This window comes from Falco peregrinus, chromosome 1, assembly GCF_023634155.1.
Source record: "Falco peregrinus isolate bFalPer1 chromosome 1, bFalPer1.pri, whole genome shotgun sequence".
Taxonomy (NCBI): Eukaryota; Metazoa; Chordata; class Aves; order Falconiformes; family Falconidae; genus Falco; species Falco peregrinus.
The window spans coordinates 32,256,127-32,269,868 of NC_073721.1; the positions used below are offsets into that span (position 1 = coordinate 32,256,127).

Genomic DNA, 13,742 nt, shown 5'->3' on the forward strand with positions numbered 1-13,742 from the left:
TTAGTAAAAGGCTGGAGTCAGGTGAATAATGAGGGGAGTTGGTTCATTGCCGGACTGAAAAACTACTGCCATAAAGAAAAAGTCTCCTTTCTTAAAAGAGACATTTTCTGAAATCAAACGTGCCATTTTAAAAAAGCCTGAACGCTCATTTAGAAAGCACTAGAATGAGATGGTCTGGTTTATCAAACTGCAATGTCTGGGTGTGAAAATACACAAAGTATATGGGCCGGTCCTCAACACAAAATCACAGTAGGGCTAGAGAACAGACCATCTGCCTAAAAATTAAAAATAAAACCATCGCCCAGCTCCAGCAGGGCTAGGTGCAACCATAATACTGATGAGGAAGAGAGCTGGAGGAAGGGACTCTGTGGTCCCCTTCACCTTGCAGGGAATCTGTCCCTGTCCTGTTCAGCTCTCCTGGCCTGCCTCAGGGTGTCCTAGGGCTTCTCAAATATCCTTGTGTCCATTTTCTAACAGCTCCAAACTAGGAATCAGCTGCTCTATGCTTTCCCACTTTTTCTTTCTCATTGCAGGTCTGATCTTGCAGGGAACTAGGAAGACATTTCAGCTCTGTGGAAACTTGCACCACGTCAGGATAAGTCTTCGGGAGAGAACAGCTAAGGACTTCCTGATGCAGAGGCACAGGGCTGATCAGACCACTTCCAAAAGAGGTATGTTCATCACTGATGTGGTGCCCGGTGTCATCTGTCTCCAACATTTACTCTTCTCCACTGACAGAAGAAGATTAGTTCTTGCTGTAGCAGCAAGGACTGTACTGCGAAGGATATAAATTAGCATTTCATCGTGCTTACCTGCCATATCTCACCTCATAAAAACTCAATTTCTTTGCAGTGTTTCCCTTTATTTTAGTGGCACTCTTCCCTTCAACATATACAGGTTTTACCATCACAATATTGCATCTTATTCCCTGAAGCATTTATAGAGCGTGTGTCACAACTTTAATGGATCAGGAACATAATTATTCTTATCATATTAAAACTTTGACTGATGGCACTTGGCCATTTTATTTTTTACTTTTTTAATTTTTTTTTAATCAATAAATTGCAACACAGAAAATATTTTAAAACGTACCACAACCTGACAGGCCAGAATTCTCCTGTCAGCTACATCTCAAAATATCAAACTTTACTGACATTTTGCTTCAATTTCTTGCTGGGTGAGAAATGCCTGGGAGCAAACTGAAATGATCTTCTAGCAGAAAGTGCTAGTTCCCTGCTGGGATTTGTACATTTTTAGGGTCTTAATCTAATATACTGTATAATCTAACAATTTGTTTGTGTGTGAATGTAGAATTTACTTGGACAGTGGGAGAGGAAGATTGTTAATATGTTTTGTACAAATATGGGATCAAACAAACTGACACGGTATAATTTCCTTGACTGAGAGAGAATATGTTGCATTGGGGTGGAAATTTTTGTTATTGTTTTTTCCAGAAAATATTTCTTTTTAAATTGCTGGTTTAGGTTGGTTGAATTGGTGACACTGAATGATAATGGCCAAAATCTTTCAGATTGTAAATGGGAAGAAAAAAATAGTAAACCCTGAAAAATAAAAACAATTTAGTCAGATATTTCCAAATGAATAAATACATTTTCAAAAGCTTTGAGATGATATCCTATGTTGAAAATTGTCAGGAACGTAATACAAAGGAGGGGTAAGAAACAGGTTAAAGATACACCCCCGCAAAACAGAGGACAAAAAACTTTCTTTAGAAGTGATTATAGCTGTCATTTGACTGACATTTTTCATGTTCTTTTTTCTCTCATTGCATAACATTAAAATAATTGAGGATCAAACCCAAATATATAGTTGTTCAGGGGTTTTCTTTGGCATCTAATAGTTAAATTCAATTACTTGCTGAGTTTCCCTGGGAGATCAATGGATGCTGTAAACCCTACAGAGTGGCTGTGATCATGACATATTCCTTAACAAATGAAGTTAATAACTATGCACTGATATATAGAGATTTTTTCCTAGGGAGGCAGCCCCATGCTGTTTCCTGTTTTCTGTATGTGTTGCCTCCATGACTGAGTATAGCATTAGTCTTTAAATTTGCAGGGATGAATTGAAGTATATATGATAAATACCGCAGATGATGTATGACCATGAGCAATACTTTACTACCCAAAGGATATCTACCAGCTAGTGAAGGGCCTGATAAGTTGAAGTAGAAAGTCAAACCCAGAGGAAACTTTCAAAATAAGAGCATTACATGCATTCATCCACGTACTCAGAAGACATGTAGTTTTCCCCCATGCCTGCTGATATAGTTCAGGGATGCAGTTCATCCTGGCTAACTAGGTGAACTCATCTCAAAGGAATTGGATACAGTTTCTGAGTAGAAACTCCCTACACACCAGCTTTCACCTCTGGAAAAGTTATTGGCAGCTTCCAGAAGGAAGATGTAGCTGGAATGTGGCAGTACTAAGGAGGAATGGGAACAGGGAAGGATATGTATGTTCTGATTGCAAATACAAACGTGAAACTGCAAAAGAAGAAACGCCAGAACCAGCCTGTCACTGGCATCAAATGCAAATGGAGCTGATGGTTTTCTCAGCCCTGCTGTTTATCAGGTATAAAGAAACCTTTGACCTTCCCTGTTTCCCAGAGGGCAGTGACTAGGGATGTGGTGGATCACATTATAGAAAGCAAGCCTCTTTAATTCTGCTGGGATGGCTCAGTGTGTCAGGGTATATTAATGCTAATGAGCTTGAAAGGAAGGCAAAGGAGTGAAGAGAAAAAGAGATCCCCTTACCCCACCTCTTCTCATCTCAACATGATTCTCTTTTATGGCTTTTTTGTCTCAGAGTCCCTGTTTGCCTGCCTGCAGATAAACCTGGGTCTCTAATAAACAGTATTCCAGGAGGGAGTCAACGGCTTAATATTTTTTTTTATTTCCCATGGTCCTGCTTGCGTCGCCAGTCCGCAGCTAATGAACAGAAAAGGCTATTTCAGTTTTCATATCTCAGAAACTTCTGAAATGTAAGCATCTGAGCATTTCTTTGTTGAGTTTTGTGGGTCTTTTAATAATCAGAAAAAACAATCCTTTTCACTTTCCCTTTTGACTTAGTTAAAACATTCGGACTGGGATTAATTTCTTCTCTTATCTGATTGAGAAACACCTGTTCTAGTTATCATCTAAATGATGTTCAAGGAGCATGCAAACTCCATGTATAAGGGCCAGTCACAATAAGGCAAAGTATTCTATAGAAAATTATGAAAAAAGAATATCCTGAAACAGAGATAGGTATGTGCAGTGTAGTCATTCACAACAGCTAGCAAAAGATTCTAGCCAGCCTGTTCAACTAAAAAGCCTATCACCTACTGCATAAGTTATTTGGGTCTAATTTTTCTTGAATAAGATGGTCAAAATATTTTCATTGCATCTATTACCTATGGTTTTCCGTTTTCACATTTCAGAATTTCATTTGTAAATACTTTTTTTTTTTTTTTTCTCCACTGCTTGAACAGTTCTGAAGTCAGGTAGCAGTACTGGGAACAACAGTATAATACATCTAATGAACTCATCGTTATTTCTAGCTGTTAAGCAGGATTCGGAAGCATCTCCTGCTCACCTAATACACTTGTTGAAGAACCACTTATCTAATGAAAGCAAGAAGTAAGTGTCTTAAAGTTTTGTTGGAGCTCTTCCCAGAAAATGGCCCCATCTTGAGGCTTCTAAGTGAGCTTTGTTTCCCCTGAACAGGCCTTTGAGGGCAGGACTAGTTTTCCACTTGAGAAAAGACTACATGCCTGTGATGGTTACACTTCAGCTGGCAGGCAGTAGAGGAGTGTGTCAGAGCTAAAAGCATATACTGCTGCTTGAGTTCAAGAGAAGCTTCTGCAGCTGGCCTCAGACTTTGGAAGCATGTTCTTCTGCTCCCTTTCCTTTCCATGAGTGTGGCACATGGAAGGCATAGCAGTCCTCCAGAACGTACTCCCCCTTGTACAGCTATCCACACACCCACAACTACCCACTCAATCCTCATAAAGGAAGAAAGGACCAGCTTAATAGAACTGCTGGAGGTGTGTAAAGAAACTCATGTGCCTAAATTATTGATAGAGGATTGCAGACCTTTATGTAAAATAGACACACATACATTTTTAAGCTTTATGCCAGCTGTTAAATATTCATGATTTTTTTATTTTAAAAGCTTTTTATCAATTTAGCCCTGGTTATAGAACCCTGAAGGGAGGAAAAAAAGAGTACAAAGTTGTTAGGATTTTCTGGGTGATCAGTGATGCTGTACGCAAGAGACAATAATCCTAGTCTCAAATCTCAGTCCTCAGAGTAAAGGAAGAGGCCTAAACTCTTCCTTTCCAGCCATGGCATGGCACACTGCCAGAAAGCCACACAAAAAGAGCACAGAGTCCTTTATAGAGTATCTTCAATGGCTTGCATGCACAGATTAAAAATAAGGCAAGCTACAAAGCAGACTTTTCCAGAGGGGATGGAGGGCTTACTTCTTGCTGTCCATTTTAGCACTGTGGCACTAACCTATGGATGTGGGCTAGCTCCATTCAGAGGAGGACTGATCAGATTCTTTAGCAGTCTAGCAATTGTCAGGAACCTGTAGCTCCAAACAGCTTCAAGCTGACATTAATCTTCTTGAATGGTCTGCTAAGGTTTGCAGCAAAGGCTCCAGAGTATTCTAGCCAAAAGGTTGTGGCTTGTTTGTTGTTGGTTTTTTATTTTTTCTAATGCAATTAACACCACTATCCATTTGTCCCTGGAATGTTTTCCTGTATTGTACTGTCCTGCCATCCTGGTGTTTTTACTGCAGTGTCTAGTTAATTAGCACTTGGTCTGTCTTTCTGATACTTTGATTCCAGTCTCATTACGTTATGCAAATCTGCATCTTGCTGAATCTGCTGTGTTTTAGGCCACACGCTGAAATAATCAAACCCCCTCTGCATCCTATTGTTGTCCTCTCTGTTTCTGGGTTTTATTAATTTCTGTGCATATGTGCGTGTATGCGCATGCATGATTCCTAATTTACAAGCAATTGAAATCTTAATTTCAGTTCTCATCTAAACAGTAACATTGCCATTCTAAGTAGATGGCATGAAAAGACCAAGTTTCATCTCCTAAGCATTTCTGACAACCTAATAAGCAACCTCCTATTTTGCAATATATATTTATCAGTCTCGTACTGAGTATTGTGTCCCCTCATTTGTTGGTGCCATTTTTTTTCTCCCAGAAAGAAATGTCTGAACTAGACTGTGGGCCTAATCTTGAAAACTGAAGTAAAAAAAACCCCAGCATTATTTCAGCATCTAAGAATGAAATATAAAACTGAATTATAAATCTGAAGCTTGGAGCTTGAAATTTAAGCTTAAATAAGCAACTCTGGGAAAGCAGGCATATGGTGTCACTCCATCACCTGCATACAGTAAGAATAAGAACTAATAATAAATAATAAAATTATTTACACTGAGATCTCCAGTGTGATGGGAATGTTCAAAATACCTGAGAAAATTAATTCCTCATTCAAAGACTTTTTCGGTCAGGAATGCTTACAGACAGACTGTTGCATACATACTCCCTAGAAAGACCGAGATCTTGAGAGGACTTCACAACTGGAATTGTGTTTGGGTTTTTTTGGTGGTTTGTTTGGTCTTTTGGTTTTTTGTTTTTTTTCTGGTGGTTTGTTTTGTTGTTGGGTTTTTTTTCCACAAAAATGTCGAAACCATGTTCTTAGAAGTCTAGTGGACTGTAGGATATCCAATATTCAGCTGATTTCTCTGGTTGTTGGTCAAATGCCATAAGAAGGTTGTTTAAGATCAGCAGGATAACTGGGATTGCAGGTAAACTTGCATTCCATAATTCCACGTTATATTTTGCTTTATTAGTAATGACAAATGCACCTAGAAACCTTCATCAGTGAAAAGAGAACACTTTAAAATATGGCTAACGCAGAAAATCATCTGTCCATCAGAAATAACTGCTGTGAGTTAGACCTGTTTTCTTGGCCACTAAAAGCAGATCTTTTAATTAGCTGTTAACTAGTGTATTCTCTCCTTTTACCCTCCTACCCTTTGGGAGGCCCTTAGAGAGGAACAGATGCTGGGTGAGAAGGTCCTATCTCTTTTCCAGGCCAAAAAGTGTGGTGTTGGAAGGTGGGAAAATAGGCAATGCGGTTCACTTGCATATAGTCAAGAAAGATATTTGCCCTCAGTGATGCCATTTTGTTCTTCATACTGAAAAAAGATCACAGGGGCTTTTCTCTTCTTTACTGTGCCTGTTATCCAACAAACACTAATTCTTAGATTCTCTGGACCCTGGCAATATCAAAGTAGTATTTGTTTCCTTTTCTTTCTCCCTTTGAGCTGTTACAAGAGAAGCAACATTTTGAAGGCAAAGATGAAACAAATTTCATTTCCTTATTTGTCTTATTAGAACGTCTCTGAACAGAATGGATCAAACTCTTAATTAAAAGTCAGCTTATGCTCAGAGATTAAAGAGAAATTGTTACTGTGAGAGGAGACTTTTCATGCATCTCCCCTTTCCAGAAAAACTGCAGGGCATACCTAAATGAGAAAAATGGAGTGAAATGACACAGAACATGCTCCATGTTGGAGATTTGTAGTGATCTATGATGATGAAAGCAACAAGGTCAGTGGCAGCCAGACAAAAATGATGATTTGCTAATTCTCTGGACTGGTTTGACGGTATTTCCAACTCCACAGCAGACATTTCAGAATTTGAATGCAAAACTTACCAATGCTACCTCACCATGGGAGGTCAGAAATTTGACTCCAAACAAAAGCTCATAAGGTCACCCTGAGCTGAGCTGAAATTTGACAGAAAGCACCTGTTAGAATTTCTTTGAGAAACTCAGTATCAGCTTCTCTCTCATGTAGCTGTCTAGGAAAGCCTAAAGGTTTAAGAATAATTAAGAAAGATTAGAATCTTATTTATTTTCTTCGCCATAGTTCTATCATAGCTGAAGTACAATGAAAGTTTCAGAAGCAACACAGAGACATTTCTTAATAGCATGTAGGCAGCTGCCTGGTTAAAAGTTTTTGAAGAGGACAGTGCTTGCTTTTCTTTAGTGTTCAGTCTTTCATACAGAGAAAAGCATTTGCAAAACTTGTACATTCTTCTGATTGATGTAAGGAGGAATCTATGTTCAGACATCTCAGCACCTCAGTCAGCAGAAAGGAGGAATGTATCACTCTACTGGTCAACCTTTAATCACTGGGTTTTGGAGCATACTTCAGACCTTTGCTAATTACCTGCAAAAACACCCAGATCAGTATGGTTTTTTTGAACTATTGCCTTTCTTGTTTCAAAGAGAAGAACAAGCATTCAGAACACCTGGATTATATTCCTAGTGTTTTCCTCACTTTCTTTGTTTGGTTTTTTTTCTGGTGTGCAACCTTTCACACAGGATTTGATCTCTCCTTGCAATAATCCTGTAAAGCTTTAGTGACTTTTCTGATGCATTAGGAACATGAGTTAGAACTTGTAAGTTATTTGAGATCTCGGGTATCATTTGCAACTGTCCTGAGGAGCCCCTGAGAGTCATTGGGCTGAACTAAATACTCATGACTCCATTAGGAGCATCTCTCAAGGGTGAGAATCAGAATCCACTTTCAAGCATTGTCACCCTGTTGTTTAGAGTGATCTTCTGCAGCTATGAGCTCAAAAGAGATGCAGCCACTGACATTACAACAGACAATGTGTTTTCTGCCATGGTTTGGGCAAGACTCTTGTTGAGATTAATATTTTCTCACCACAGGAGATGATACAGCTGAGGGAGAAAGGGAAGAGACAGATGAACTCTTGGCCAACTCGCTTGTTGAGTGAAACTGGGATCCTGACAGAAGCAGTTAATTAGGAAATCATTTATGAAGTGATTATCAGTGCTGCCTGCCTAAAAACACAATGCAGCACTTGTACTGAAGCAAGCAGAGTGTAACTTTATAGTGTACTTGTGTTGTCAATTACTTGCCTAATAGGCTTATAATTGAAACCACTGTTATCATGTAGTTTCCATAATAAGCAATAAACACCGTAAAATAATGCATAAAGCCACTCCAAGTCTATAAAGAGCATATATAAATCATGTCATCAACAACAGCTTACTTTGTGAATCCCAAAAGTTGATTAAAGATAATGACGCTTCCCCAAGGAACTCTTCACAGAAACCTTTCTGAAGTTCAGGAACTTTTGCATGAGAGTCTGGATCTTAATGGCTTTAAGTCAGAAGTTTTAAAGCCTAATCCAAAGCATATGATCTCAATGGACAGTTTGCCTTGACTTTGTGAAAGTTTCAACCAGGCCTTTAATAGACAAAGCATGCCCAGGTCTTGTGCAGTACTTCACACACTGAACTTCACTGGCAAAAAAAGAGGGAAAAAAAAAAAAAAGTCTGAAACAAGCTTCACTGGCTGCCTTACCAGTAGCAAAGCAATGTTTGTCTTTCTGGTTTCATCTGCTCAGTAACTTTTCCTCTCAAAGTGCTTGGAACAGGAAGAAAAGAAGGCTCAGGGGGCTGGTATTTCTCTTGCTCCATCTATTTCTAGCGAAGCAGTGGAGGTCAGGATGACCTGAGAACTTCAAAGAATCACTTTATCTTTGCATCCTTCCCACAGCATAACTGAGTTGAGAAAGCAATCCCAGGCCAGGTAAAACTAGAAAGGGGTTAGGATGTAGAGATATTTAGACATTTTACTGGCTAGGGGACTACAGTTTTAACATAATCCTCACAAATTTGGCCAACGACCATAATTAACACAAAGTTCCTCGAGGGGAACAGTGTTGCACATGCTTCAGGCTTCTTGGGATTAAAGCTTGAAATTAACTGCAGGTTTTCCTCCTAGCAGACACTTTTCCTGCCTGTGAAGATAAGAATTATCTCTGCTTGTGAACCAGTTGATGAATCAAGCACTTACTCAACTTACTGCTAATGTCACAAAGAGCAGATGTATATAATACATTCTGGGAGCAGACAAAAAGGAAACATATTTATCCCCCAGACAGAATTATTGACAAGAAATCCTGACCTTTCTTTGTTTATAGAAGTAATTTAACTAGCCACTTCTTGCATCATGTAGCAGCTGCGTTAGCTGCAAGAGAAACTTGAGCCATTTTTCTCCTGAAAAGCCCAATCAGTTAGTGACTAACTACTTGAAAGCAATCCTGATGAAACAACATGACCTCTTCCACTTTCTTCCCTCTATTCTAATACCTTCATTGAAGTGAGGAGATTTGACTTCATAGAATATTCAGTCTTGCTCAAAAATATAGGACTTCCACACACACACACCCCACACCCCACACCCAATCTTTATGATTAAACAGAATACCTTATTCTGCTTTGGTCTAATTTGTATAATAAATTAGCTATTTCACTGTTGATTTCTAAATGATAGTTGAGCCAGTTAGCAAGTTCTACTTCTTACTGCACAGTGAATTCTTAGCTTCAAATAACTCCTGGATGTACATTAGACTTTGATTTTTTTTTTCCTGTTTCTGCTAAAATGTCCTACCTACATCTCCTTTCTATAAAATGACAACAGTTTTATTTCCCTTCAGTTGCACTTAAGTCAGTATCTGTTTCTGTCACCACGCACCTGGTTCAAGGACATTCAGCTGAGTGTGGGCTATTTTCAGGTCAGTTAGATCTGAGTAAATCCTCGATGCCAGTTTCTTCCATGGTCTTGCAGATCACAGGACTATGCTCAGACCCCTCAGATGGGCTCTGCCTGGAGAAGTAACCAGGTGGTAGCATTTGGCCTCTGGAGCCTGCCTTCCACTGCACCACGCTTCTGTAGCTTCACCGGGTGTCTGCTGGCTTCTCAAGTGTGTGTCTTCAGAGACACAATGCACAACAGAGTCAATTAAGACAGAGGAGAAAGTCTTAACAGAACTAGGAAAATGCAGGATTGAAAACACTGAAGTGTGGAAGCTTCCTTAAAAAGCCAGGCGCTGGTAAGTGCCTGATCATGTCCTTTTTTACACCTCCTTAGGACGGTGCATTTTTCTGTCTGCATGGAAGTGGTCCTCATCCAAAGTGTGCTCCCTAAACCAGAAGTACTCTGCTCTTAAAAAACAAGCTCTTCCCATACCAAATGATCAACTTGGAAATTTCAGTTTCTATACCTAGTCTCAACTCACAGCCTTCTACAGTCGCCTGCAAAAAAAGTTGTTTTTCCTCAGATGTGTCACAGAAACTAGGAGGGAAGCTCTCTGGGCTGGGGCAGTGGCTTGCTGTTTTTGTGGTGAATGTAATGTGTCTTTTTTGGGGGGGGCAGATGGCTTGCAGAAGTACAGTTGACGGCTTGGGCAGGGGCAGCGCGGATGTTCTTAGAGCATCACGAAAAGCAAATGTTCTATCTAATCTCATACAAACATATTGCATGCTGTCACAGGATGTTTGCTTATTCTTGATATTTCAAGGCTTTCCACAGTACATATTTGCACAACTAAAGAATATGTGGACCCTAGTCTTGTCTGGATCTTGCGCAGTTGGTTTAATTCCATTATTAATCTTGTTTGTTGTAGCCCATTGAGTATCTTGTGCCAAGTTCTGATGTGAAAGTGGGAAGTGGAAATAAGACAGCCTTTTTAGCTAATCCATTTGTGACATTTGCCTCTTCCAGCTGTAACAGGCAAAGGAGTGGACTAAACTTTCCCCAGAGGTCCAGCCCATCCAGCTGGGCAGAGGTTACAAACCCCTGGCAGATGGTCTGGAGCTTTGTTGTTCTAAGGGTAAATATTTTACACCCAGGCCAGGACGAATTTGTTCATTTGGCTTGGTTGTCAGAAAATTTAGTTTCAGAAGGGTTTATCCTGAGGGAATAGATGAAGGAAAAGGTAGGATGTAGATGCAGCCCAGTGGTGCTTTGACCTTCTTTAGAAGACAGCTTCACAGCCAGGTCCCCGTGGCAGTATGTGCTTTGCTCCCAGCTATGCTGCTCTCTGTCCTGTGCTGCCCAGAGCACAGCCCTCTTATTTAGCTCATTTAAACTTTCCCCAGTAAATCAACTGCTACAGCCCTTCTCTCTGAATGCCCATTTGTCGATCTCTCTCTGGTGCCTTGGACTGAATATAATATTCCAGGTGCAGTCACAGCCAAGCTGTACAGAGGAAAATTATTGGCTTTTATTTTTGCTCCATAATGTAATGTCTCTCTGACCGTAGCCTAAGATTGCATTGCCCTTCCTTTTGCTGCTGTATCACATTGCAAATACATCTATGATTTCTCGATTGCTAGCCCTCAATCTCTTTCAACGGTACTGCTTCATTCCATTGAATATAACATTAATTTGTTAGTGTTTATAGACCAGTGAGTGCTATTGTGTGAGAGGTTGGACTAGACCGTGTAGAGACAATATAATACCGATGGCAGCCAGACAAAGAGAAAATTGACGATTCAGAAATAGAAGGGAAAGGAGGAACAGGAGACAGAGTTCGGTGAATAATAGATCTTTCATTTCTGTGGTGGACCAAGAAAGACTTTAAAAATTGCTCACAGCTTAATGGCAACAAACTTTTAAAAACACAAGCATAAATCCTAAACAAACAAACAAAAAAACCCCAAACCAACTGATTTTGAATTTCACTGAGGTATTTTGTTTAATTTGAAATTAAAAGTCTTGAGATTTTTCTTTTTTTTGGTTTGTGTACTTTTACTGTCATGTAAAGTTTTTCTTTTTCACTGTTTTCACTGTTTTTCAAGGGAAAACATTTTTTAGCTTTAAAACTCCTTTGTTTTCATTCTTCCACAAAAATGGCAGTTCAAAGAGAAAAATCTGTAATTATTTTTTAATATATATTTTCAAAATATCCTCTGCTTTTCAGTTAACTCTATTAACCAAATCTGATATTAGTACCCAAGTTCCAGTCTAGTTTTTAGCTGCTTCAAGGCCAATTTTGGGAAAACTGACTGCTAATTCAATATCCACTTCAATGTACAACACATGATCAGAGAAAGGAAAGAGCTGAGCAGCTGAGGGTGCAACAAGCAAGAAATAGAGAATCAAAGGGTAGGAATACTGCATACAGAGGAAATGAGAGATGGGGGGGAAATCATAAGTAGAGGAAGGATTTGAAGATTCACAGCGAGAGAAATAGGGATAATATACTAGAGAATGGGAATAACGCAAAAAACCACAGACTATAATTTCCCCCCATCTTAGGCCAGAACCGAGGTTTCTAAGTCAGGTGCCCTTCCACTGCAGGAAACAAGGCAAAAAGCCTTGACAGGAGGAGTTGTGCCCGAGATCAAATTATCTCTTAGATCGATGCATTTTCTTCACTGAAGGCATAAGGTGCCAAAGGTGCCCATACTCCCTAATCGGACTTTCTGATTAGGTGCTTACAATTAGGTAGGATGAAGCCAAGTAAGGCCTTTTAAAAAGTGCATTTATAGAGTTTCATGGCCTTTTCCTTGCATGCATCTGTTATCTAAGCTTGGGGAAAAGCCTGATGAGCCAGGATGGCTTATTTACAGTATTATATAGAGAGTTGCATCATAGGTCATGGAATAAAAGGATAAATTACATATACCCCCTCATGGTTCCTTGATGAATTATGTAACTTGCTGGCAAGAGCACTCAGGCTACTGGCATGGATACCTGGGCCCTGCACCAATGATGCCAAAAGACAGTGGCTCAGATAATCACACAAAGGAAGACTGCAAAATAGGTCTGAGTGCCCTAAAGGATCATCAATTGACCTCAGTCCTGCTGCATTTGTGATCCTCTCAGGAAAAATATTAAACCTTCTTTAGGGTTTTGCAGCGGGACAGATGAACCAACATACTGGCATCTGTGCATTTTGGTTCTGGATCTTTGTGCCTAGAGGAAGAGAACAGACAGTTATACCAGCTCTTTGTTTAGCTGTAGGCTGCAATGCTGACTTGATTTGGCCTAACTGACCTGGTAATCCTTACACTTGGGCTTCCCTGGTACAAAAGCTGGGTTGCAAACAAATATATTCCAAGGTCCAGGGTATTTTCCATATGCTCTCTTCACTAGCTTTATGCCCATGATAGTGTAACTGCCATCTCCAAGTCCAATGCTTTCAAAAGGCTTATTCTGTTGCTCACATCTGAAAAAGTCATGTGCCACCTACCACTGACCTCTCTGAAATGCAGGTATGCAGTGCATTAATGCCACCAAACCAGCAACAGAAGTAAATGATAGCTGTTGCAGACTGCTTTGCGTGACCATTTTCTGTTCATGTCGATACTCAGTTGCAGTAATTGCCAGATCCTTTTTATTTCCAAAAGAAAGCTGACTTCCAGAATAACCATTCTGCATGCAAGTAAAATCAGAGCCAGCAGGCTGCTGTAGAGATTCAACATTCCATGCTTTGAAATAGAACAAACATTTGCATGGTATGAAGTGTTAGGGTCTTTCTTTTTTGATGGCCACAAGATTAAATTCTTAAATTGTTTTCACAAGAGCTAATGAATGATAACCTCAGAGTCAGTGCATTCCTGGGCACCAACCAATGTCAGTGGCCCGCCAGTTATCTTATCAGGACCTACCAACCAAAAGCTGCAGCCTGATGCTCTCAATTCCAGCATGAAAAGCTGCAGCTGCAAATTTCTGGAGGATCAGCTTATACTCATGCCCAGGGAATGCTTGCCTGGACATGCTCTTACATGCAGGAATCTCTCATCTTTGCCACTGAATCACACCATTCTCCATTCTCTCTGCTGTGACACAATGTCCATGAAGAACATTTCCCTTTAACTGATGTT

At 39.8% G+C, this 13,742-nt stretch overlaps 1 long non-coding RNA gene across 17 annotated transcripts in view; it reads left to right on the plus strand.

Moving 5' to 3' along the window:
* The window catches only part of LOC114012675 (uncharacterized), a 114,939-nt gene that overhangs the window by 86,746 nt on the left and 14,451 nt on the right, over nucleotides 1–13,742 (plus strand). For all 17 annotated transcript variants that reach the window (XR_008744763.1, XR_008744762.1, XR_008744769.1 and 14 more), the window contains one exon: nucleotides 534–671. This is a non-coding gene — a long non-coding RNA (uncharacterized LOC114012675). The remainder of the gene's footprint in view (nucleotides 1–533; nucleotides 672–13,742) is intronic.